This window comes from Amia ocellicauda, chromosome 12 (assembly GCF_036373705.1).
Source record: "Amia ocellicauda isolate fAmiCal2 chromosome 12, fAmiCal2.hap1, whole genome shotgun sequence".
Taxonomy (NCBI): Eukaryota; Metazoa; Chordata; class Actinopteri; order Amiiformes; family Amiidae; genus Amia; species Amia ocellicauda.
In genome coordinates, this window is record NC_089861.1 from 26,372,645 (window position 1) to 26,400,555 (window position 27,911).

The window sequence follows — 27,911 nt, forward strand, 5'->3', positions numbered from 1 at the left end:
GATTAACTGAAATTGAATTAGCCTTGTGGCAGATGCACTCATTGTTCTAATACAAAAACACCACTAAATATTTTACACATCCACATTCAGGACATAAATACTAAATTCAGGATTTTATCAATTGCAACTCTACTCATGTAATTTATATGCTCAAATGTCCTTGTGGGGTAGCATATATAGGCCAAACTAAGAGAACATTAAAAATATGCATATCAGAACATAAAGCTGCTATTCACAATAGCAATATGGACTATGCTATAGCCAAAAATGAATCATGGATCAGCATCTAGTTTGAAATTTGTGGCAATTGAAAAAATAGCAGTTCCATTAAGGGGAGGGAATATAATTAAACGTTTCTTAAACAGAGAAGCGTTTTGGATTTTCACTTTAAAAACAATGGAACCATATGGGTTAAATGAAACTCTGGATCTTAGTTATTTTTTGTGAATTATGTGTCAATTGGCTTTGGAATGTGATAAGTTTTTTAGGGAAATGAATTGTTTATATTTGATTCTTTCATGGGGAGTATGGTGAGTGATCATGCTTATATGAAAATAAAGTGTTATTATTGTTGGGATATAATTGATATTAATGATTTTATCATCTTTCTAAAATTAGGATCAATATATCAAAAGTATGCAGTCTGTGCCCTAATTGCAATGGATATTGGAATTTGATGTAACTTATTGATAAGATTGGGTATGGTAGTGGTTTATAAGAATTGTATGTTTAATATATTGTGATATGGCCAATGAAAATATGATAATTGGTTTGCATTTGTTTGTAACAAAAATAACTTGATCATTTGATGGAATGTAATTATTGGGAGAGGGTGAGTCTGATTTCTTCATTGATTTCTTAATTGACCTTTTAATTGTGACTTTTTAATTGTTATTTAAAAGACACCTGCTAGGTAATTGTAAAGGCTACCTGATGAAGACATAGCAGTGTCGAAACGCGTTGTGAGTGTGAGTTATTCAATAAAATGAAACTGTAATAATATAAAAGTCTGGTCTAAATAACTAATAAGTGAGAGTGCGGCTACAAAATGTAATTTTCTTTTTATAAAAATATATATGTTTGTTCCGTTTGGGATTCGCCATCCCTGATTTAATTCATAACACCAGAACAAATAAAACAAAGGTTGAAAATGTCATGATTTTTTACTTTTATTGTAGTTACCAGCTCTCATACAAACATTAAAGTAATACCACAGAATGTAGAGTCCAGCATATGGTGTTGGTTTAATGAATATGAATTGATGTAAAGTGGTGAATTCTTTAACTTCTCTCTCACTAGATTAAAATCGCCCACCGCATGAACAAATGTATCTCAGGTGACATTATCTTCCACTGACGTCGCTTCCTGAATATTAAGAGTAACCTTCCTCTTAAGTGTAATATTGTCACTGGATCATCACTATGAAAATAATTGTATCACATTTTATTTGACTGCCTATTTTATCTGCTTTTTCAGTAAATTAGCTTAGTCAGTGAATGCTGTTTGATAATAAAGAGTTGTTTGTATGTTTCAAACCTGTGTTTGTGTTGGATCTTTTCTTACTAATTGAGCTCTGGTCAAATGACTGACACGTGTTTATTAATAACTGGTAAAACAAACTTATAAAAAGCACTACAAGAAGAACAGCGTTCACAGACCTGCATCACATAGTAGCACCTGATCTTCAGTCACTCATAATCCATCACACATTCCTGCTGTGAACTGCAATACAATCTGAGTTCAATATCATTGCAGAGAATTTATTGTGAAAAAAAGAAATACTATTTTATTGGATTTAGTATTTTCTTTTCATCAATAAAAACAATTCAATTTTTAATACTTGTGATTAAAAACATTAAAATATCAATCCTTAAAATCACTGAAAAAAAGAAACTCAACAGATAAAACTCCCTGTCAAAGTGACAGAAATGAATTCCACAGTCCATGTGTTTCTGAACTCCACGTCAGAACTGATCACTGGTCACTGAGGAGTGGGGGCACAGACAGGAGCTCAACACACACAGAGGGGGCTATTCCAGCTGGCACAGGGTCACACTGTCACCATAACCCAATAGCCAAAACCCAGGATAGAGCTGGTCAGTGAAGGTGGTGTGGACTCTGTGCAGGAGGGTCATGGGGTCAGAGACGCTGTAGAACGACACAGTTCCGGCTCCATGGTCCACAAACACTCCTATTCTGTGGGCAGCACCAGTGGATATAACAGTCTCCTCTTTATTGTGCCAGACAGAGCAACTGGACCCAGAGCACATCAAGCTCCAGGACTTGTCATTGAATCCAAGGTGACAGTGATTACCCCGTCCTTTCCTGCTGATTCCTCTATGATTCCACTTGACACAGGCAGTCAAATCTCTCTGGGTGATCAGGATAGGACTGGGTGTCTCTACTCAGTGTCACAGTCCTGCCCTGCTGTATCAGCCGTCTGTGCATTGTGTTGGGATCCAGTGTGAGTTCACCGGAATCTGATTGGAGAGGAGAGACAAGACAGGCAGGTAAAAAATACCAATCACTGGAGATCCCCACTAGAGTCCCTCCCACCACAGCACAGAAAAACACTCACACTGGAGCCTCTGTCTGTCTCTGACTGTCTGTCTGTCACTATATCTGTCTGCCTGACTCTGCATCTCTCTGTGCGTGTCAGTGTGTCAGTGTGTGTGTCTGTATCCATGGCATCTGTCTCAGTTCCTGTGTGTGTGTGTGTGTGTGTGTGTGTGTGTGTGTGTGTGTGTGTGTTAGCACTGTTGGGTGTATATTACTCTTGTGTTGCCATGTTTCGGTGTGTCTGTGGGATTGATTGTGTGTCAGTGTGTGTATTGTAGTGCAGGTGTGTCAGTGTGAGTGTGCGTCTCTGTTCTGTGCTGTCAGCTCATCTCTAAAGGAGTCGAGCATCTTTCAGTGGAGAGTTGCAGTGTGAAACAGACTCACATTGTAAAAACTCTGCTCGGGTCCTGGGCTCTGGATCCTGCAGACTGAAGACTCTCTTCACTGGGGAGACAGACAGAGACACACAGAGAGAGAAGGGCAACTGAGCCTTGTGGATGAATCCAGGACACAAACAACTCTCCTTTCCTCACAAGAACAGGTGTAGCGATGCCATATAATGGGTGTGTGTTCCTTTAAGATAGCCTCACCTGTTTTTCAAAGATGGCCACTGCAATGTCTGGCTGGAGGGGTTGACTGTGGGGAGAACAATAGATCAGGGCTATCTGGTCTGCATGCTTTTTTGTTCTTGGTGCTCACAAATGACAGCAATGTCTTTATAGAAGGACTTTTGGGCTAACGTTTTTTTATTGGTTTTCTTCTAGAAGAGTGGATTATCTTATTTTTGTTAGAATCAAATTTGCTTTGTTAACTTCAAGATCCTTCAGTTTTCAGGACAGAGACATGGACTTTTGGGGTTTTGTTTGTAGATTGCTTGATCAAGACCATTTTTAGTTTTTTGGCCTTTCCAACTTTCATCTGGGATTTAAATACATTTCCTTTTTGGACAATCAAACATTTGTGGATTCTGGTAAGATCCAGGCATTACTTGAAGATTTCTGGGTTTATTACTATTACCTTTATTTTTATTTGTCATTTAGCCTATGTTGCGATCATCTCCTGAGTTTTATACTAGTGGTGCTTCCTTATGTATGATGTGGCCAAACTGATGCCATGTTGATGGGACCCAATGTTATATTTGTGCCCAATGTACTGTTTATAGCATACATTTCTAACTTGACTTCCCTGGAACCTTTTCTTTATTTCTGAGGGTTGGTTGGTGTAATTTAATGAACCGTTACACAGGGACGGACTGGGGCAAAAAATTGCCCTGGACCGGCCCACCACAACCAGCCCACAGATACTCCAACACCCCGTCCCGCCGACGCACGCACGTTCATATAGCCCCTAATATCAGTACTGAGCTATTGTTGTACTCTAAAGCCGAGTCGACCCCAGTCTACATTTTGCTAGAATATGGAATATGGGACAGCAGTCTATATACTGTGTACAGAATGTAGATAGAAGGTTTATGGGTGCCAATTATATGAAAATGTAATATTTAATATGCATCAGTATTTTTCATAATTTACTCTTAGGCTATATTATAATACTTATTGAGCAGAAAAGCATGTTAATGAAACTAACTGTACATAGGAAGAAGTTTAAATGTGTCTATTCCATGTTTTCTACAGCACCACCATTAAGCAAGGAAATTAATATGTGCTTGTTGCACAACATGTTCTCCTAGGACAGAGGTTCTCAACCCTCAACCCTACTCTGCTAGTTTTTGTTCTAACCGAGTGAACCCTTCATTATTTATCTTGATTTATATCTTTAAAAAAAATAAACTGTAGGGGTTAAGTATAGAATTGCCTAAATAACTTATTAAAAAACCAACTCTTAATGACAATTTAAAAAGTCAAATCTAAGTAGATTGTTACTTCAGTTAAGGGTACAATTGAGAGCTCGTTTGGAACAAAAAACAGCAGGGTAGGAGGTCCTCCAGGACCAAGGTTGGGAACTCCTGTCCTAGGATATACAACTTAAAAAATATATTGTGTCATTTACCACCAATCATTTTAAACGGCAGTTCATCGATACATTAAAAAAATACAATTTGTCCAATCAACAACAGTGTCACGGTTGTTGCATGACGGGCAATTTAATCACTGATTAGTTCATTATTGTATTTGTTTCTTTCACTTTTATATTGTTGTGTGCACTTTAAATTGATTACGGTTATTTTCACTTATGAAGTATGTTTTTTTTTTTTACTTTCTTATTTTGGTTGTATCATTTTTGTGTATAATTGGGTTATTGGGTTTTTAATTGCTTTATTGTTTGTCCGGCCCAGTACACACCGCCAGATACATTCTCACCTGGACCTGCATAATCTCTCCTAATCACCTTCACCTGCACCCTGGTTCTCTAGTTTTGGATATATAAGCTGAGAGGGGTCCTTCCGGCGGGAGACACAGAGGTTCACAGAAAGAGACGGCTTACGAGGTGGTGAACAGCGGGACGCAGAAACAAAGCCAGTGCTAGAGAGGGGAGCCGTGGAGACTTTTGCGGGGCTGATGAACTTTTTATCTTCCAGTGGATTACAAATAGTACGACGGAGACTCTGAACCCTGAGACGGCAACGAGATATATTAAGGACTTGGCAGCAGAGCAGGGACGGCAAGAGCTTCGAGCAGCTAAGTCCATTATTATTATTATTATTATTATTATTATTATTATTATTATTAATAAAAATAATAATAATATTTTTATTTATTGGCAGTTAGAAGTGACTCCTCTAATCGACACCCTCTGTTTCCTAGACATCAACCAGTTCATAATCCATCTACTTACATTACCCTGAATGCCTACAGCTTCCAATTTGAGGATCAGTCTTTGGTGTGGAACCTTATCAAAAGCTTTATGGAAATCTAAGTATATCATATCATATGCTTTCACATGATCTACAGCTGCAGTTGCATGTTCAAAGAACTCTAATAAATTAGTAAGACATGATCTGCCTCGTCTAAACCCATGTTGACTATCTCCAAGAATATGGTTTTCATTAAGATGCTCCTCTATTTTCCGTCTAATCATTTTTTCCAACATTTTACAAGTGATGCAGGTGAGACTGATTGGTCTGTAATTTCCTGGCTCAGTTTTGTCCCCTTTCTTGTGCATTGGTATGACATTTGCTGTCTTCCAGTCAGTTGGCACATCCCGTTCTAAGTGTCATTTGTAATATTTGAGTTAGCGGCCTATAAATTTCCCTCATTTCTTGAAGTACTGTTGGAGCCGTGGAGACTTTTGCGGGGCTGATGAACTTTTTATCTTCCAGTGGATTACAAATAGTACGACGGAGACTCTGAACCCTGAGACGGCAACGAGATATATTAAGGACTTGGCAGCAGAGCAGGGACGGCAAGAGCTTTGAGCAGCTAAGTCCATTATTATTATTTTTATTTCTTGGCAGACGCCCTTATCCAGGGCGACTTACAACATAAGTGCAAACAAAGTGCAAAAATACAGTGAAGTACAAGTCCTCAATCATTACAAATTCAATTTAGCTAAAACAGCAATTCTAAATAATACATTTTACAAATTCCAATTTACAATTTACACAAGTACAGTGAGTGACTTCCTACATCCTGGATGGTGAAAGCTAAGTGCTGTCAAGATGTAGGGTTTTTGTTGACTGTATGTGTAATAGAGTGGTAATTAGTGAGAGCACGAGTGAAGCGACTTGAACATGGAAATTAAGTCATACACATTAGTACTGTTGAACTCCTTTATTCAACCGCTTTATTTGGAACTGGGTGCATCCCGTCTCCCCTGGTATTTGCCACGTTCAGCTATATTTGGAGAAAAGAGAATATTATTGTGGATCATATTGCAGAGTCGTGGCAAGGAATGAACTGTGAACATTGATTGTTTTTCTCCTTCCCTGAGGTCTTCCATTTCCAGTCTGCGGCTGTCCGTTTGGCCAGCAGGGTGCTGTCGGGCTGCGAGAGAGAATAAGAAGTTAGAACCACTTACCTGTGTGATCGAAGTGTTGATCATATCTGCGAGAGGAAGAGCTATTGGTGTCTTTTGTACAGGAGATAATTGTATAAGAAATGGTAGTTTTATAGGATTTTATTAGTTCTTATTTCTTTTGGTTATATTCTTGGGTAGGGTTTTTAGTGTTTTATTATTAATTAGAAATTAAAGGTTGTTTTAGTTAGGTTTTACATAGTTACTTTTTATATAATTCTTTACATTTATACAGGACAGTCTTCATGCCCCCTCTGGAGCTTTGTTAAATAAATAGTTATATTTTACCTGCCTGTGTGAGTGTCTTGGGGTCCCGTCGAGCCTGCCGGGGAGAGCGTTGGAGTGGGTAGACGAGCTCCGCCCTCATATAACAAAGGTGGCGTTGTGCGGTAGCATAGTCACCCCTAAGCACCCACTAGGGTGTGACATCAGTTCAACATAATTCAAAGATGCCAAAATACATGATTAGCGACAATATTGAATAGGGTTAAACTAGTTCCGCAACAATTCACCTTGTCACATTAAAATTACAAGACATTTTAATACTTATTGACTGGCCTCTATTATAAGTACAAATACATAATACGAATACATATATTTACACTGAAAAAATTAGTCTCCCTGACAGTGTCCCTGTAACGCTGAGGCTGGCTGAGCAAACAGCAAGAGGGCAAAGACGAATGAGAACCCAAGTGCAGTTTAATGGAAGATATGAACAAAACAAGAAATAAGAAACAAAGGCTAGACTGGGCTGAGACTGGAACAGAATAACACAAACACACGAAGCAACAAACAATACCTAACAATGGACTGTAGAATAAGAGGGCTATAAATACACAGACTAGGGGAACAAGCAAACGAGACAATAAAACATGAACCAATAACAAGACTGAACTAATAACAAGATAACCAAATGAACCAATGAGGAGACAGGACTAATAAACCTAGGGGAACCAATGAGAACTAAATGCATGGAAACATGGCAGGAACTAGAAATCACAAGACGGGAACAAGGAACTAGACTTCAAAATACAAAACAAAAGCACATGAAAATGTGACAGTCCCACACTGGATTCATCCATCTTTATTCATATTTTCTTGCTGTGAAGCAGGTTTTCACATGACTTCTCTCACAACTTTGATTAGTTATGAATTCTAATATGTAAATTTGCTTCTACAAAATCATAACTCATTTGATAATGTTTTAGCAACAAAAGGTGCTCAAAAATGTTGAATCCATATAGTTTCTACAACAAGAATAATGCACTTTCAATTTTTTTTCTAGCAACATGTAGATTGATGTTCCCTCAGCTCAATGCAGTACTTTTCTCAGAGTGCTACAGAACACACAATCTATAAGCTGTTATTAAGAGCCTTGCAGAACACATACTGCATTGTCATACTGATGTGTTATCTCCCTCCCTGCCCTGGCTCCCCATTGCCTACCACTTCACCTGCAGCCACGGCACTGTTGACTAGGGAGACAAATGAGGAGGTACTAAAGGGACTAGCAGAATTAAAAACCAACAAATCACCTGGGCCAGATGGTATATTTCCAACAGTACTTCAAGAAATGAGGGAAATTATTTATAGGCCGCTAACTCAAATATTCCAAATGACACTTAGAACAGGGGATGTGCCAACTGACTGGAAGACCACAAGTGTCATACCAATCCACAAGAAAGGGGACAAAACTGAGCCAGGAAATTACAGACCAATCAGTCTCACCTGCATCACTTGTAAAATGTTGGAAAAAATGATTAGACGGAAAATAGAGGAGCATCTTAATGAAAACCATATTCTTGGAGATAGTCAACATGGGTTTAGACGAGGCAGATCATGTCTTACTAATTTATTCAAATGTTTTGAACATTAAACTGCAGCTGTAGATCATGTGAAAGCATATGATATGATATACTTAGATTTTCAAAAAGCTTTTGATAAGGTTCCACACCAAAGACTGATCCTCAAATTGGAAGCTGTAGGCATTCAGGGTAATGTAAGTAGGTGGATTATGAACTGGTTGATGTCTAGGAAACAGAGGGTGTCGATTACAGGAGTCGCTTCTAACTGGAGTGAGGTTGTTAGTGGAGTTCCACAGGGATCAGTACTAGGGCCTTTGCTTTTTCTATTCAATGTGGACAAGTGCAAGGTATCACATGCAGGTAACAAAAATGTCCACTATAATTACACTATGGGAGGAATAGAACTAGATGAAGTAACACATGAGAAAGATCTAGGAGTCTATGTGGACTCCTCACTTTCTCCATCCAAGCAATGTGGGGAAGCAATAAAAAAGGCAAACAGAATGCTAGGGTACATTGTCAAAAGTGTAGAATTTAAACAAGGGAAGTAATGTTAAGACTGTACAATGCACTCGTTAGACCTCATCTGGATACTGTGTGCAGTTCTGGGCTCCACACTTCAAGAAGGATATTGCTGCTCTAGAGGCAGTTCAGAGGAGAGCAACCAGACTTATTCCAGGTCTGAAGGGAAAGTCCTACTCGGAGAGACTGAGGGAAATGAACCTTTTCACCCTGGAACAGAGGAGACTACGTGGGGACTTGATCCAAGTCTTCAAAATCATGAAAGGCATCGACCACATCAAACCAGAGGAGCTTTTCCAGATCAGCAGGGACACACGCACCCGGGGACACAAACGGAAATTGGGCTTCAAGGCATTCAAAATGGAAAACAGGAGACACTTCTTTACACAGAGAGTAGTAATAATCTGGAATAAACTACCTAACGATGTGGTAGAAGCTGAAAGTTTGGGAACATTTAAAAATAGACTGGATAGGATCCTTGGATCACTTAGATATTAATGGACACAAAACGAGCATGATGGGTGGAATGGCCTCCTCTTGTTTGTAAACTTTCTTATGTTCTTATGACTGACTCACAATCGTGTCAGCTCTGCTATCGTTGCCTCTATCTTCTGCTACTCTGCTGCATCCCCCTTGGCATTGAGTACATATGCACGTTATTGGCATAGGCGCTAATAACAGCACTGCTGCCGAATATGTCTGTTAATGTCCAACAATTGGTTGCATTCGACTCAAGGGACTTTACTTTTTCCTCCCTTAACATTCAGCCCCACGTTCATGTTTTTTTATTGTGTTGCTTTTCCACGATATTTTCAGAAAATGAAGCAGACTTCCTTTATAGCCATTACGTCACTGACAGAGTATGTATGTGTGTGTGTCATGGAAGGGGCAGGGCTAAGGGCTGCAGTTGCTGCGCAGGGGGAGAGATGGACTAGTGGGCCAGTCCATGTCGCTCAACTTTCAAGTACCCCATTTAAAACCCTTTTTTTAAATTGGGACGGCCAAGTCGAATGGCTGAATGGCTGAGCCATACTTATTTCCCTCATTAACATTATAATCAATTTATAACTTTTTTGAAATGTGTTTTTCTGGATTTTTTTGTTGTTATTCTGTCTCTCACTGTTAAAATACACCTACCATTAAAATTATAGACTGATCATTTCTTTGTCAGTGGGCAAACGTATAAAATCAGCAGGGGATCAACTACTTTTTTCCCTCACTGTATATATTTTGGATCGTGTCTGCCAACACGTCAACTGACCCACTGGGATTTCTCCAGGTGCTCCAGATGGCCAGTCCACTACCACAGAATGTCTCTGATCACTGTATGCAGCTGACATCAGAAATGTCTCACCAGAGATGTCGCAATGGGGTAGGCAAACCAGGCAAACCCAAGGGGCAACTAAACGGAATCCACAGCATCGACTGCAACACAAACGGAAAAACTCTGCCATTGGAGGAAAAACTGTGAAAACTGCCCCGTCCCCCCGCTCTCACCGGAGAAAACACCGTTAGCATCCACCCCCACATCCAACGCGGAATTATTCTGCCTAGGGCCCCTACAGACTCTAGAATCACCACTGTCTCTCACACAAGAGCTGCTCTCATAAACCTCCAGCCTCTCTGTCAGTGAGGGCTCAGTTTCTTCCAGAGCTGGACAATGGCAATGAGGTCAGCTGCTCCCTGGACACCTGTGACAATGTGTTTCTCCACCAACCTGTCTGTGAGATCTTGACCAGTTCCCCCTGGCAGACATCCCCCAGTCGCTCCTTCAGTTCAGTGACAGCTTTCCCCACAGCCTCAAGAGAGAAGAGTGGACTGACAGTGATGTTGGGCGAGTCTGCAGCTCCAAGAGGGGCACAGAGAGACTGGCAATTCTACAGCAGAGAGAGAGAGAGAGAGAGAGAGAGAGAGAGGAAAATGTGGGAGATATAAAAAGAAGAGAGAGGTAGAGCACAAATTCTGTAGCAGAAAGGAGTGAGAAATTAAAGGAAGTAGAGACTGGTAATTCTAAACAAGTGTGAGAGAGAGAGAGAAGGAGAGAGAGAAAATTGTGCAGCAGATTCCTGGGGAGAAACCAGGAGCAGCTCCATTGGAGAGCTCTGTGTGCTCAGCTCAGCAATCTCCTGCTCCAGTCTCTCTATGAGCCCCTCAGCCTGACTCACTCCAGCCGTCTCCTGAGCTCTGATCATCTGTGTGACCTCACAGCGCCTTCCCTCAATGGAGCGGATCAGCTCAGTGAAGATCCTCTCACTGTCCTGCACTGCTGTCTGTGCAGAGCTCTGAGTGAGAGACACACAGGGGTTATTACAGAGGGACAGCACTGACACTGGACTGCACCTCAGTATATATACTCCAATGGGTTGCTGTGGGGTTGTCAGTGTGTGTTAATGTCGGCTCCTCCTCTGGTCAGTTCCCACCTTGAGTGACTCCACAGCCTGTCTCAGTGTCTTCAGCTCCTTCTCTCTCTGCTCGACTCTCTGCTGGTATTGTCCTCGTGTTTTCCCCAGCTGCTTCTGTGGACAGAGACACAGCATCATTCCTAAAGATGCTTTTCCCAACCTTAATGAACAAATCTATACTCTCAATACAATACAATGGTATAGCTCTGAGTTAGCATATATATGCACCGATCAGCCATAACATTATGACCACTGACAGGTGAAGTGAATAACACTGATAATCTCGTTATCATGGAACCTGTCAGTGGGTGGGATATATTAGGCAGCAAGTGAACATTTTGTCCTCAAAGTTGATGTGCTAGAAGCAGGAAAAATGGGCAAGCGTAAGGATCTGAGCGACTTTGACAAGTGCCAAATTGTGATGGCTAGAAGACTGGGTCAGAGCATCTCCAAAACTCCAATTCTTGTGGGGTGTTCCCGGTCTGCAGTGGTCAGTACCTATCAAAAATATTCCAAGGAAGGAAAAGCGGTGAACCGGTGACAGGGTCATGGGCGGCCAGGGCTCACTGATGCACGTAGGGAGCGAAGGTTGGCCCGTGTGGTCCGATCCAACAGACTAGCTACTGTAGCTCGAATTGCTGAAAAAGTGAATGCTGTTTCTGATAGAAACACACACAGTGAACACACAGTGCATCGCAGTTTGTTGCGTATGGGGCTGCGCAACCGCAGACCAGTCAGGGTGCCCATGCTGACCCTTGTCCACAGCCGAAAGCGCCTTACAATGGGCACATGAGCATCAGAACTGGACCACGGAGCAGTGGAAGAAGGTGGCCTGGTCTGATGAATCACGAGTTCAAGGTGTTGACTTCAATCCAATCGAGCATCTGTGGGATGTGCTGGACAAACAAGTCCAATCCATGGAGGCCCCACCTCGCAACTTACAGGATTTAAAGGATCTGCTGCTGACGTCTTGGTGCCAGATACCACAGCACACCTTCAGAGGTCTAGTGGAGTCCATGCCTTGACGGGTCAGGGCTGTTTTGGCGGCAAAAGTGGGACCTACTCAATATTAGGCAGGTGGTCATAATGTTATGGCTGATCGGTGTATATATATAAATGCAGCATATTAAGGACATATTTAGTTATTTATATATTGGAGAAAATTTGTTAAAAATACAATATTATATTAATGGTAATGATACATACATAAACAAATCAACAAATACGGTAATTAAGTAAATCTCCAAGTACATATAATCCTGCATGAAGAAACCATTGGAACATATTAAAGAGGGAGAAATTAACTTTCCTAAGAGACACACTGGACTGTGCATTAAACACAATGGTCGGGAGTAGCCCTCGCTTGTAGACAGGTTTGCTAATCAGACCTGCAGACACACAAATGGTAAGTGTAGCTCCTGTTTGCTTGCTTGCATCAATAACAAAAGACCCCTGAAACTAAAGCTATGGGATCTCCTGCTGTGATAGAAATGTGATGTCTGCTTCAGAAAATGGTCAACCAAGCCAGTACTTCTCCAAACTCCTTCACAGACTCCCCTGATGCCAATATCATATTGTTGTGATAGATTAGACACTGCCAGGTCCCTCCAACTACACTGTGTGCCTCCCGTCAATACACCTATGAAAATTACATGTGTATATGTCACTGTGCTTCTGCCATTTCTTTAAGAGTTGCTTCATCGCATCATGAGGGATGGGTGGCTCTTCCCTCGCATGCATTGAATAAAATATCCAGAGATGAGAATCAGCCTGAATCCTACAATATATAAATGTAGACAATAATGTGATTGTGATTTACTGTAAGATTTGTATTGATATTGAAGGTCAGAGATAAAAATGTATTTCCCAAAACATACTTTTGTGTTCACTTCCTGCACAGAATCTGTCATCCTGCAAGGAATGCGTTTGAATTTCATCAAACAAAGAAAAATAAATGAGTGTTTGAACACAAAGCCCCAGAATTAATAAAAAATATTCTGAAGATGTACATAGTCATAATCAGAATTATAAATACACTCTACCTTTAAGATTACTGGTTTAATCCAGCATGGGAACCAGTTTCTTTTTACAATATAACCTTGAAAATATATTTATTTGCAGTCTTTCCTTAAGAACATAAGAAAGTTTACAAACGAGAGCAGGCCATTTGACCACCATTGTGCTAGTTTGATCTCCATTAATAACTAAGGTGATCCAAGGATCACGTCCAGTCTATTTTTTAATGTTCCTAAATGGTCGACTTCAGCCACATCGCTGGGAGTTTGTTCCATCTGGAAATAACTCTCTGTGTGAAGAAGTGTCTCCTGTTTTCTGTCTTGAATGCCTTTAAGCCCCGTTGCTCTATAATTTCGGAGAAATCTGTGCAGCTCTTGTTTCTAGGGTTTTCCTTCCTTCAACTGCGACTGTGGCAATAGCTTTATTTAGGGTCTTCATGAAGCGTTCGACTTCTGCATTGGCTTGGTGCCAACATGGAGTTATTTTCCTGTGGTGGAAGCCCAAGTATTGAGAGAAATGTGTGAAGTCTTGGCTGGAGAACGATGAGCCATTGTCTGACTTGACTTCTTTTGGTATTCCGAAGGTGGAGAAGACATTGTCTAGGAGAGAAATTATCTTGGTTGCAGATGTTGATGTGATTTCAACAACTGGATAGCGGGAAAATTAATCAAGAATGACTAGCAAATGGTCGCCTGAGGGGAATGGGCCGCAAAAGTCAATGCTGACCTTATGCCAGGGTCTTTGGGGCAGTTTGGACATCTCTAGTGGTTCAGGCTTGTGGACTGGGTTGGAAGCTTGACATGGGATGCATGAAGCAATCAGATTTTCTACTTGTTTGTCTATGCCTGGAAACCATACCTTATCACAGAGGAGCTGTTTGGTCTTGATAATGGCCTGATGTCCTTCATGAGCCAGGGCTAGTGCTTGTGCTTGAAGTGAGGAGGGAAGTAAGCTGTGAGTTCATCACATATGTTGTAGAATGACTTGAGGGTGGTTCTGTCAGCTTCTGAGGCATTGCTGTATTTGTTTAAGTCAGTCCAGCATCCAGTCTGGATTGAGTTTAAGAACATGTTGGAGAACTGTATCCTGTTTGGTTGCTTGTTGGATTTCTGGTAATGTCATGGCTTTGGGCACGGCATGTGAGGCGAGAAAGTACATGTGTAATTCTGTGTCTGTGTCATTGGCACTTGGTCCTGTACTATGTATTGTTTGGTGGTGAGACATATAGTCTGCAGGATTGGTTTTGTGGCTCAATGCATGCTGGTGGTTTGGACTTTGGGTTGTTGTAAATAAGTTCCAGTGGTTTGTGATCTGTGACCATGAAGAAGGGTGCACCATACAAGAAAAGTGAAAATGTTCACAACTCCAAACAATTGCTAGGGCCTCTCGCTCATTTTGGCAGTATATTTGTTCAACTGGAGTAAGTGCCCTGCTTGCATAAGCTACAATATGAATTGTGCCATCTGAAGTGTCCCTCTGTGATAGAAATGCACCTAAGCCAGCTGGTCTGCCATCCACTGTTATTTCAATTTGTTTGTTTTGGTCAAAGTAGGGCATCACTCCCCAATGACTCCCCAATCTCTCACTCAGGGTTTTCAGAGCTGCTGCATGCTTGGGTTCCCAATTTCATTCAATATCATACTTTGTCAGTTCTCTTAGTGGCTAGGTGCTGGTTGCGAAGTCAGGAATGAAGCGTGCACAGTAGTTTGCCATTCCTAGCAGGCTGCGTATTTCACCTGGGTCCTGCGGAGTAGGCATAGTCTTAATTGCTGTAACTTTCTTGGGGTCAGGTGAAACACCAGCTTTGGAGAATATATAGCCATAGAACTTCAGGGAGGATTTGTGAAACTCACATTTTCCCTTGTTTAAAGTTAGATTTTTCTCATGGAAATCCGCCTTGAGTGATTCGTCATGGGCTTTCAGTGTGGAGCCATAGACAACGATGTCGTCGCTGAAGTTCTTAACTCCAGGTATGCCTGCTAACACTAGTTGGATGGTGTTCTGCAGCAGCAGAGGAGATGCCGAAGTTAAGCCGTGTGTAGCGTTGTAGGCCAATGTGTGTAGAGAAGGTTGTAATGTATCTTGACACAGGTGAGAGCTCTAATTGGTGGTAACTTGCGTTAAGGTCAAGTTTGGAGAACACCGTGGCACCGTTGAGGTCATGGGTGATGTTACAACTGTAGACAAGATGTGTCATTCACAAAGCACAGCGGTGTTTGGGAGGCGCATGTCAATGCAAATGGGCACTTTGTCTGGGATGTTTGGTTTTGGAGTTGCAACAATGGGAGATACCCAGGGTGTGTTTATGGTGGTGTTGTGAGATTTCAGTTGTGTTCACTTTACCAATCACAGTAAGTGGTGTGTGTGAGCCATATGGAGAAATCATGATAGCTGTATCTAGTAGTGCGATGTATGACTTGATTTTTCTGTATGCACTTTCATCTAGAAGGTTAATGCTGGCTCCCGAGTCAATCATCACTTTAATTGGGGGTGTTGCAGATTAGGATGTTGATTGAAGGTTGTTTTGTTCTAATTGTTAGGTGTGTTACATACACATACTCTTCATCTGTGCTTAACGATGAAGAAGCTTGGTGATGAGGTATGCTGGTTTCACTGGTTTCTGTTTACTCCAGATTGCTGCTGGTAGCGTTGTTTGTGTATGGTGGGCTTTTGTTGCTGTGGCTGAGGTCTGCATGTGTCCTGAGGTTTGGACAGACAGAAATGTGCAAAATGATTGAGTTTGATGCACGATTTGCAAGACAGCCCTCTGGCTGTTGATTGTCCACCTTGATTGGGAAACTTGCCTGCACAGTTCCTGCAGACAGCATTTTCTTTTCTTATTGGTGGGGCTTTATAGTGTTGAACATATTTGTTGTGGCTTGGACACTGGACGGCAGCTACCATGTTGAGTTCTTGTTTGTTTTCCATGCCAGATGCCTGTCACTCAAATGTTTCAAAAGCTTGGGCTGTGTCTAGCAGGTCTTTAAGTGTCATTGATGAATCTCTCAGTGCTCTACACTATAGTCTTGAAGTCTTGAAGCTTAATACAATTTGAGATTTAATTTCTCTATCAGTGTCAGTAAACTCACAGATGGTGGCTAGCTGTCGAAGCCAGGTGTGAAATACATATGCTTCATATTGTACATTTTTCTTTGGGTTGAAATATTAATTAAATACTTTAACTGCAGTTTCAAACTCATAACTTCCCTTGTCAGGGAGGGTTTCAAAAATGTCCTGGATCAGTTCTCCAGCATAATATAGTAGCATGGCACATTTACTTCTATTTTATTTAATATCAGTGTGATGGTGTTCAGCTAAAGCAGGAATTATCCTTAATTATCACCAGGTTACTGTACGTCACCACTGTTTAAAATCGTAATTAGTTCCACCCCCAGGTTACAGACTTCTGCCCTCACCTGACCATAGGTAGTACAGTAAATAATAAACATCAACTTTTGCATCTGAGCCTGGGACACAAAAAGACCATGAGACAAAGTAACAAATGTAAGCACAAACGTTATGGTTTATTAGCTATCCCACCAGTAAACCTATAAAGCCATTTCAATAATTGGGGCGCTGATGGTGTTTTTCCCGGTGTCAGAGTGGGGGGGGGGGTGCTGACGGTGTTTTATATGGTGTCAGAGGGGGGGGGGGAGTGCGGACGGTGTACTTTCCAGTGTCGGGGGCAGGGGGGGCGGGGAGTGCGGACGGTGTTTTTTCTGGTGTCAAAGCGACTGGGTGGGTGGGGTGGTTTGGGGCACTGACAGTGTTTTTTCCGGTGTCAGATGGGGGGGGTTGCTGACAGGGTGTTTTTACAATGTCAGAGTTGGGGGGGTGCTGACAGTGTTATTTCTGGTGTTAGACTGGGGGAGAGTGCTGAAGCCTACCTGAATTAAATAGGGTCTTATCACAATTCTCGGCCTGAGTCCGACTGGAGCCCGTGTTTTTTTTTTTTTTTTTTTCCATTACACAGCCTATACTACTGTTGCAGCCATTAAAATTGTTCAGTTTTGTTTTTAATGGCAAAGTAGTTTGGAGCATTTTTTGTTTAAGTTTTGTTTTTTAAACATGAGTTGATCGCGTTTGATCAATTTAGGCTCAAAAATCAACACTTGACTTGCCAACAATAAAATCCATAGATATAAAACACTTCAAGCATATCACACAATGTTAGTTTAAATGTTTATTATCACCACCACAGTAAAAAGGCATTTTTGACAAGCTGAGGCAGGCTGCTCTGCTGCTCGCAATGGCATGCGGAAAAACGAACGAACGGGCTATACAATCTAAACACATAAAATAAAATATGCAGGTTATCTTACCTTACTTCAAAAATCAAGGTGTCACCACAGAATATGGCCATTCTTATTTCCAATAGTTTCCAACAGTTAGACTAATGAAAATAAAGTCCAATCAAATGAAAAACAAGACAGCCTCCTAGTCTTAACATGGCTACAGCCAGAAGAACAGTCTCTTACAGAGCATCATGGAGAGAAAGCACAGCATCCACAGTGGACAGTTTCAGTCCAGTCCTGCTTTCTTCTGTACTCTTCCAGCTGCGCTGAAGATAAGCTTGCTGCTGCTGCCGCCGCTGGCGGGGACACTAACACCGTGCGAGCCGGTCTGCACAGGCACGGTAGCATGCTCTCGTGTTGTTCCTTGGAAACCTGTGTTTCTGTTTTTCTGTCTTTCTATGTTTGTTTTACCATCATCAACTTCTCATAGTTTCTTTAAATTAATTAATGTCTAAAATATAAAAAGGAGGAGGAGCCTAAAACAGGCCCGATGCCTGGCCCGCGTGTGAACTATGACGTGAAAATTGGCCCGAAGCCCGGCCCTAGAGGTGTAAATAAGTCAGGGCCCGTCGGGCTCGGGCTGAAATGCAGGGCTCTAGAGTAGACTGCAGCAAAAAATCCAGCCATCTTCTTCCTAGGCAACAAACCCTGCTTGCAACGATCACATTGGAAAACAATGCAAGCCACTGCTACAAAAAACAAAAAACACTGGCCTTCAGCCCCTTTGGGGAAAACACTCAGCATTCTTCCAAAACATAATCCCAAACAAAGAAACAGTCCTGCAAAAAACACGGTATCAAACAGAAAAGCATAATCCCACACAGCACCACAGTATAGCTTCCAGCAAAATAAAAGAATAAACCTAATACGACCTGCATCCAGCTTCTGATTCCTTATGAAACAGGGATGAAATCCCGCAAATCAGGTGTAATCTGATTTGTGCTCATCTTTTTCTGTTCTGCCATTAGTAAAGTTATAAAGTCATCTTCAGTTCCAGCTTCCTGGTCAATAATCTGCCTACACCTTCCTCACCAACTACTCGACTCAGCTACTCGTACAGTCCCTGGTTCTCTCCCGCCTGGACTACTGCAACTCCCTCCTGGCCGGCCTGCCTGCAACTACTACTAGCCCACTCCAGCTTGTCCAGAACTCTGCGGCTCGTCTGGTATTCTCTCTGCACCGATTCGCACAGGCTACTCCACTGCTCCGCTCCCTGCACTGGCTCCCGATACTGGTACACATTCAGTTCAAGACATTCACCCTCACCTACTGCTGTCTCGACCACACTGCACCAAGCTACCTTCAGACCCGTGTCTCTCCATACATCCTCTCCAGACCACTGCGGTCTTCCGGTGCCAGAAGACTAACTCTGCCTCCTCTCCACTCCCCTTCCTCCAGAGCCACTCCTTCTCATCCCTGACCCATAAGTGGTGGAACGACCTTCCAACTGAAGTCACAACAGCAGAGTCCTTGACCTCCTTGTTGTAAAGTATCCTCATTGCCAATCTAATGATGCAGAACAGAGAGCGTATGTGGTGAAAAACCAAATGTGTATCTTTTTATTCCACAATCACATGTGAGTGTACACGTGTACATGCGATTAATAAAATAGGGACTCTAGCTGTGGGACTCCAGCGAGAAGAAGACCATGAGGAGACACCACAAATCAACATCAGGCAGCTATGACTATCTCTCTAATTCCTCGCTCACCACTGCCTCTGCCACCATCCCCCTCACAGGAGGCCTGTGAAACTGCCACTCAGCTTCCAACAAGGCCGACTTAATCTCCGCTTTCACCTCCCACCTGGATTTCCTCTCTCTCACGAAGACATGGAACTCGCCTGAGAACTCAACCACCCCTGCTGCCCTATCCTCCCCTCATCCTACCAGGCGGGGAGGAGGGACAGGGCTGCTGCTCTCCCCTTACTCTCCTCGATCTCAACTAACAGCTTTGAATTCCATGTAGTATGAAGAACTGCATTTCTTTCCCTGTAACTTCTCTGAGACTGTTGTGGAAGGAAAGTTAGAAATTCCTCTCTCACAAGGCTTACTACGTGTATACTTAAGCCAAGGGTCAGGCCAGAAGGTAGTTTGACCTCTGTTTATATTTATAATGTGCATCTTGGAGATGATTTAAGTGTCTGCTCCCTAATCCATGTATTGACCTGTGAACTGTTACCAGTAATTATATATATTCTGCTTAGGTAGCTTTTAAGATAACATAGTAATGACTTTTTCATTTTAACCAGATCTTTGCTGACTTCTGTGTTTGTAAAAGCCTCTGACTTTTTGTATGAACTCAGAGCAACTTTGGAATCTTCTTGATTCACTGTTCCTCCCCCACTGCATGTAATAAAGGCATTGCAACAAACGTTCTAAGGCTGAGTTTCTTCCACACTGTTCTTGAGATTGCTTCTTGAACTCCTCTTCTGTGTGCCCACTCGTATTAAATTCCTTTTGATTGAAAATACATCTCTCTCTCAATTATTTGGACTCTTCAGTTGCTGTCACGAATTTGCATTACATCCCTGGACTTTATCCAAAGGATGCATAGGAGGGTATACAGGTGTCTACTACATAAATGGTGCGTAGTCAGCAGGATCATAAATAGAAAGTAGAAACACTACAAGAGACAAAGAGCAGCAGAAATCTGAAAAAAATGGACCCCAGCCTCGGCTCAGGTTGTGCCCACTTCCCGATTTGGTACACCATGGTGTCACCCTATTAACACTTTCTTTTCAGATTGGTGCCCACCGGCACAAAGATCAATCATTTAGAATTTTATAGGGAAGGAAACCACTGAGAGGTCTCAAATGGAATGAAGTGTTAGCAATCTCTCTTCACAATGGACAATCATAAATTGATAATACTATACAGACCCCAATCCCCATTACTGTATCACTTGCAGTTAAATGTATCCATGTCTGGCTCCCACTCACTACTATATCTCAATGTAAGGACAGCATTTCAACCTTCCGTCACCTACACCACCTCAGGTGCAGTGGATGTGATGAGGACCAACAACACTTCAGGAACCACCACCCATCATAGAAGTGCTTTATAATTATATCAATGTAATAACTGTTTAATGTTTCTTTATAATCTTTGCATTGAATGTTTCATGTCTTACTTAGTAAGTGAAATGCAATAGTCTCAAGGGAAGAAGGATTATATAATGCTGCATAATAATAGTGCTGTCACCCTGCGCAGGTGATAACACACAACAGATAAATGGGTTCCTGCATTGGTTTGTCCCCATTGTACACATAATAATTGAGTATTGTTAGTTCCTGTCTCCTCTGTTGTAGTATCGCAGAAATAAATACAGTTATACTGGACTGTAAGGAATAATGATTCTACCACACCCTATTACAAGCCTTAATCACACTTTTTACATTACTATATTATGGCCTTTAATCACCACCAATCAAGCACCTGCTTACACTTTGTCGAACATATCAGGTAACTGCACATATATTGCCTCACTGATGTACACCCTATGACTACAGGGATAGAGATAGATGATACATTACATGGGGGGATTTTCAGTTTTCAGTCATTTAATTCGCTGTACCAACAGGAGGGACTGAAGAACTGCATTTCTTTCACTGTGTGTCAGTAACTTCTCTAAGACTGTTTTTGAAATTGCCTCTTGTGTGGCCACTCAAATTAAATTCCTTTAGATTGAAAATATGTCTCTCAATTATTTGGACTCTTCACAGTAGAACTCACCTCTTCCTCTCACCTCTTCCTTCTAGTTCTCTACCGCCCTCCTGGTCCATTCTACTCCTTCCTGGACAAACTCAACTTTCTTCTCTCCTCCCTCCCCTCACTCTTCTCACCTACCATCCTCCTGGGAAATTTCAACATCCACCTCTCTGTCAATAACACCTGCAAACTCTACTCCACCTTCTCCTCCCTCTTCGCCCCCTCACCTGCTCCTCCTCCTTCTCCTACCTCTCCTCAGAACTACCACCCGGTCTCCATACTCCCCTTCCTTTTAAAGATATGAGAAAGCTGTCCACCATCAGCTCTCTGCATTTCTTTCCACATCATTCACTCCTTGATCCTCTACAATCTGGCTTCCGCCCAGGTCACTCCACTGAGACTGCTCTCCTACCTCAACGACCAGACCTATCAAGTGACATGTCGAGGTTCCTCATCCACACCCCAACCTCTCTTCACAGGCGTACCCCAAGGCTCCTTTTCTCTTTCTACACACACTCCCTGGGCCCCCTCATTGCATCCCAAGGTTTTTCCTACCATTTCAACACAGATGATGCCCAGATCTTCCTGTCTTTTCCGTCTTCGGACCCCCTCATCCCCTCTTGCATCTCTTCCTGTCTGTCTGCTATCTCCGCCTGGATGCACTCGCACTACCTCAAGCTCATTCTCTCCAAATCAGATCTCCTCTTTTTTCCCCCACTCTTCGTCACCTTCTCCTGACCTCTCCATCTCAGTCCCCTTGGAATCTATGACACCTACACTCAGCACATCACCATGCTGACACGCACCTGCAGGTTCTTCCTAAGCAACATACGCTGAATCCGACCCTTCCTCACCGACCACTCAATTCCCTCCTGGCTGATCTGGCAGCAACTACTATCGGCCCACTTCAGCTCATCTAGAACTCTGCAGCTCATCTTGTATTCTCTCTGACAGGATTTGAACATGCTACTCCACTGCTCTTCTCCCTCCACTGGCTCCCGATTCAGGCACGCATTCAATTCAAGACATTGACCCTCACCTACTGTTGTCTCATCCACACTGCACCAAGCTACCTTTAGACCCTGAACTCTCCATACATCCCCTCCAGATCTCTTCACTCCCCTTCCTCCAGAGCTCGGAATGAAGTGGTGGAACAACCTTCCTACTGAAGTCAGGACAGCAGAGTCCCTGACTGTCTTACAGTGATTACTCAAGACACACTATTCAGACTGTACCTGTAACTTAGCTATTATTCCCCTGTGGGGCTTAGCTCTCCTGTTAAATTGGACTTTATATTTAGCTTTTTTACATTGCTATTACTCGGATTGTTTATATTAATTGCCCCTATTTCCCTTTTCCCTGAGCTATTAACTATGACTATCTTGTCTGCAATAATTAGATCACAAATTAGATCAAATTGTACTATGTTTTGATCTGTAATTCTAGACTGTATTGTACATTTATAATGCTCTTATGTTTAAGAACATAAGAAAGTTTACAAACGAGAGGAGGTCACTGGACCCATCATGCCCGTTTGGTGTCCATTAATAACTAAGTGATCCAAGGATACTGTAACGGAGATGGGAAGTCAGCGCAGCGCCACTTGATTAATGTGCGGGTATCTCCGCTGGGGCTGCTGGGAAGTGGTTCTGAAGGCTGTAATAGTTAAGTTAAATGTGTTAAACATAATTGTTCGCCCCGTTCTGTATTGTTGTGATGTTGTGTTGTTATTCTCCCTTATTTTCTCTATGGCTGTTTCAACCCATCATGCTCATTTGCTGTCCATTAATAACCGAGTGATCCAAGGATCCTATCCAGCCTATTTTTAAATGTTCCCAAATTTTCAGCATCTACTACATTGCTGGGGAGTTTGTTCCAGATTGTGACAACTATCTGTGTAAAGAAGTATCTCCTGTGTTCAGTTTTGAATGCCTTGGATCAAGTCCTCACATAGTCTCCTCTGTTCCAGGGTGAAAAGGTTCAGTTCCTCAGTCTCTCAGTAGGACATTCCCTTCAGACCTGGAATAAATCTGGTTGCTCTCCTCTGAACTGCCTCTAGAGCAGCGATATCTTTCTTGAAGTGTGGAGCCCAGAACTGTGCACAGTATCCAGATGAGCTCTAACTAGTGCATTGTACAGTCTGAACATTACTGCCCTTGTTCTCAATTCTACACTTTTGACAATATACCCTAACATCCTGTTTGCCTTTTTATTGCTTTTATTGCTTCTGTTTGCCTTTTTGTAAGTTGACCTGGATAAGGGCATCTGCTAATAAATACATATTATTACTATTTCCCTTTGCTTTCCTGATCCCTCTCTTAACATCTCTTTGCAGTTATTCTTTCTATTTTGTTTTGTCCCTATCTCTTTTGTATGCACTATACAATAGTTTATTTGTCTTTATATTTTTCTGCATACCTCTATTAAACCATTTTGGACAATGTTTTTTGGTCCTCAATTTGCTAAATTGTGGTACAAATTTCTCCTGAGCCTCTAGTAGTATATATTGTTGACATATAACCATCCATGTTTGACTTAATCTGTATCCAGTGTGCCCCAGTCTATCTCTTCTAAGTGCTGCCTCATTCCTTCAAGGCTTGCTTTTCTAAATTTGTAGACCATTGTTTTAGACTTGTCCTTGCCTTTGGTATGCCTCAAAGCTAATCATATTGTGATTGAGGTTCTCTAACTAATCTTGGTAATTTGAAAATAGCAAATGAATGCATACGCTTTCTCTGGTTGGTTCCCTGACAAACTGAGTTAGAAATAATTAATTAATCTCAACCATTTCTATTTCTGCTTCTGTAGTCCAAATTGGGCTTTCCCAGTCTATATTTGGGAAATTGAAATCCTCCATTATAACAGCCACATCCTTGCTACATGCAGTCTTGATTACATTCTACAATGCAACATATCTTACACACTCCTACCACTAATTCTTCCAGATCTTTTATTCAAAAGTTTAACCCACAAAGATTCAGTTTGGTTAGCAGGATCTAATTTGAGAAATTCTTCCTCAGTGTCATTTCCGATATATAATGCTACCACCTCTTCAATTATGTCTGTCTCTCCTAAACTGTGTGTATCCTTTCAACTTGTATTCATCCCTGTATTTTTCTGTAAGTCATGTTTCTGTCACTCCTACAACATCATAGTCACCTGCCAACACTGTGGCTTCTAGGTCTAACATCTTGTTCCTTATACTCCTGGCATTGAGGTACAAACACTTCAGGACTTTCCTACTAGCAGTTTCCATTTGTTTTCTTTCCTCAGTGAACATCTCCCATTGCCAGAACTCCCTGCCCCCCTGGTCCCCAGTTTCAAAGATTTTTAATTGCTCTGCACATATGCTCTCCCAATGCAATAGACCCCTTTCTGTTAAGATGTAGACCCTCCAGTTTGTATGGATGAGTTCATCCAGGAGGGCAATCATTCTGCAAACCTGACACTGTAGTGGCCACATGCTTCTCAATTTTGTAAGTTGTCTCTTGGTTTTTGTTCCCCAATTTAACTGCTTGACTTTATTTTTTATAGAGAAACAGTGCACCTCCAAATTCCTCCACATTTCTTGATTAGAGCACCTTTCCTTCAATCTAATTAGTATTACCAACACAGCAGCTGTGCTGAATTAACTACAATTCAAACTAGAAACAAGATTAACTTCAATTAAGGCAAACTAATAACAAAATTGGGAATGCTAAGAATGTCTGAAACTAGACACACAACAAATCTGTCTCTCTCTCTCACCTTTCCTGTGTCTGACTTTGACAACTTCTAAACATTTGTCATGTCTAAACACTTTAAGATTACTGGTTTAATCCAGTATGGGCACCCGTTTCTTTTTTTTAACTTTGAAAATATATCTCTTTGCAGTCATTCCTTAAGATGGGTTTTAGACTAGCTTTGTCTAATGTATTTGATGGAAACACTCTCCTGTTCTGTGCTGTACAAGACTGTGAAGTGTTTCAGTCACACAGCTCCTTGTTTTCAGTAGAGCTCCACCATCCCTACTTTATATTTGGGGGTTGGGAATGTGATCACCAAAAACAGATTTTACTTCACAGCTTGGCAGCAAACTGTGATAATAAGCACAGCACAGCGCTGATTCTAATATCCCTCAACACCCTGAGTCAGAGAGCTCCCAGTACAGGGTCACAGTCCTCACCTGTTTCTCAGCCCTTTCTGCTGCACCTGAGACTGTATCGTGGCCTTTATGATCATCCATTGTACACAGCAAACAGATATACTTCTGATCAGTGCGGCAATAGACCTCCAGCAGTTTCTGATGATTAGGACAGAGAACATCATCCAGACGCCCGGTGGCATCAACCAGCTTGTGCTTCTGAAAGGCAGGAGACTTGAAGTGAGGCTGGAGGTGAGACTGACAGTAAGAGGCCAGACACACCAGACAGGATTTCACAGCTCTCGTCTTTTCTTCAGTGCAGACGTCACACAACACATCTCCAGGTCCAGCAGGACTGTGAACAGGAGAAGGAGGAGGAAGGGCATTTAGCCCTGTCTTCTTCAGTCTCAGCACCACTTCAGCCAGCATGGTGTTTCTGCACAGTACAGGCCTGGGGGTGAAGGTCTCTCTGCACTGGGGGCAACTGTAGATACCAATGCTATCATTCTGGTCCCAGCAGCTCGTAATACAGTCCAGACAGTAACTGTGTCCACAGGGAATAGTCACTGGATCCCTCAGTGTGTCCAGACACACTGAGCAGCTGATCTGGTCCAGGAAAAATCCAGCTTCTGCCATTTCACTGAGAGACTGAGAGGCAGAGAGACACAGCTCCAGTCAGGCTGTTTCAGCAGAAACTAAATTTATCTGTGTGTGGAGGGACTTCCTGGATCTGCCCAGAGCTGCAGGAGGTGTGGTTTGGAGCTGAGGCCAGGCTGAGGAGAGCTGTGCTGCTGCTGTTAGAATTGCTGTGCTGTTTTCAGCTCGGCTCCAGCTTGTAACATAAGAACCAGTAACATGCACAGCCTTGCAGGGGGGCAGTGGCTGAAACAAACAAAGGGGCACTTTGGTCAAATTACCCAGTTGCGGATCATGAGAGGGGCAATCAGGACAAATGGGGCACTTCGGAATGAAAAGGGGCACCCCTGCCCCCCCCGACCCCTGTACATCCCTGATAAGAACATAAGACATTTTACATACGAGAGGAGGCATAGCTAAGTGATCATGTCACGCTATGTAATTGGATCACGTCCAATTTTCCCAAATTGTCGGCTTTGAGTTTGTTCCAGATTGTGACAACTCTCTGTGTGAAGAAGGGTCTCCTGTTTTCTGTCTTTCCATTTGTGTCCCTGGTTCCGTGGGTCCCTGCAAATCTGAAAAAGATCTTCTTTCATGATTTTGAACACTTGAAGTCCCCAATACCTGTTGTCTGAAACCACTGCTGCCCCAGCTCACTCAACAGCATCATGGCAACAGTGTAATGAATTACCACACAACAATATGACATTGTGGTAGTGAATCTTAGAAAGAGGTAGTATCCAATAGCAGTATTGTCTTTTATTGACCATGAAATGCTTAATTAAATTAACAATGACCCAATTCCAACAGATCATTGTACAAATATTACAGCTAACTACGCTGTAAATGATGATGTACCAGATGTTGACAAAGACCTTTTGGAGACTTTAAACAATGTAGCACAAAATGGTGGTTGTCATTGTCCCCTAGTACTCCCCCTCTGTCCCCACTAGGGGCCGCCATTTCCCTGCCTTCTCCCTGCTCTCATCACTCAGTCTATTAACATTCCGGTCACCCATGCACACTCCTGTTCTATCCCTCTGTTCCCATTTGCCCTGCACCTCCCAAGCCTGGTTCCTGCTCCCCTTTATTATCCCCTCACTTCCCTCAGTCGGGGCAAAGTTTTGTCAGTCCTAACTGCAATTCCGAGCCCTGTTCCTCCGAGCCCTGTTCCTCCGAGCCCTGTTCCTCCGACAATTGCCCGTGACCACGACCACATCTTCACCCAGCACTTGTTTGTCCTGATCTGCCGTTACCCGACCCACGCCTGTCCGACCATCCCACGATCCAGCACTGCACTTGGGTCCCCTGTTCCTGAGCCCCCGAGGCACACTCGACAGTGGTGATGGCCAGAATTGTGAAGCTGAGGGAAATGATAATGGGGTTAGTTAAGACGTCAGAGATGGTCAACATATTAACAATGAAGCTGTTGAGGTTCGAGGGGGGAATGATAGACCAAATGTTAATAGGGGGGGTGATGTCCGAGAGCATGTCAATAGCCATAATATCTTTGATGATAATGACAGAGTTGCAGAGATCATAGAGAGACCAGTTTCTCACAATTTTGAAATTATTTACCAATTTAGCATTGCAGAATTATTCACAACTGACAACTATGCAGAGACAGTGGTGTCATGCCATTGATGCACAGTGGGGCATGTGCCCCACCAATTAATTTCCATTGTTCATATTTTTTATGTCAAATCTATGTAGAGACATTTCAGTAAATATGATTTATCTTAGATCACTTGCACATCACAGCGCATGCACATCATTGAGTCTGGTGCCGCCTCGTGTGCAAAGCAGCAAGGTATATCACACACTGAGCAACAGTGATTATTACATCAAAATTCCCTTTGTTTAGGCATTT

General features: G+C 42.3%; 1 pseudogene; it reads right to left on the reverse strand.

Moving 5' to 3' along the window:
- Positions 1 to 1,092: 1,092 nt before the first annotated feature.
- LOC136764037 (E3 ubiquitin/ISG15 ligase TRIM25-like) lies at positions 1,093 to 26,069 on the reverse strand (annotated as a pseudogene).
- Positions 26,070 to 27,911: the final 1,842 nt, after the last annotated feature.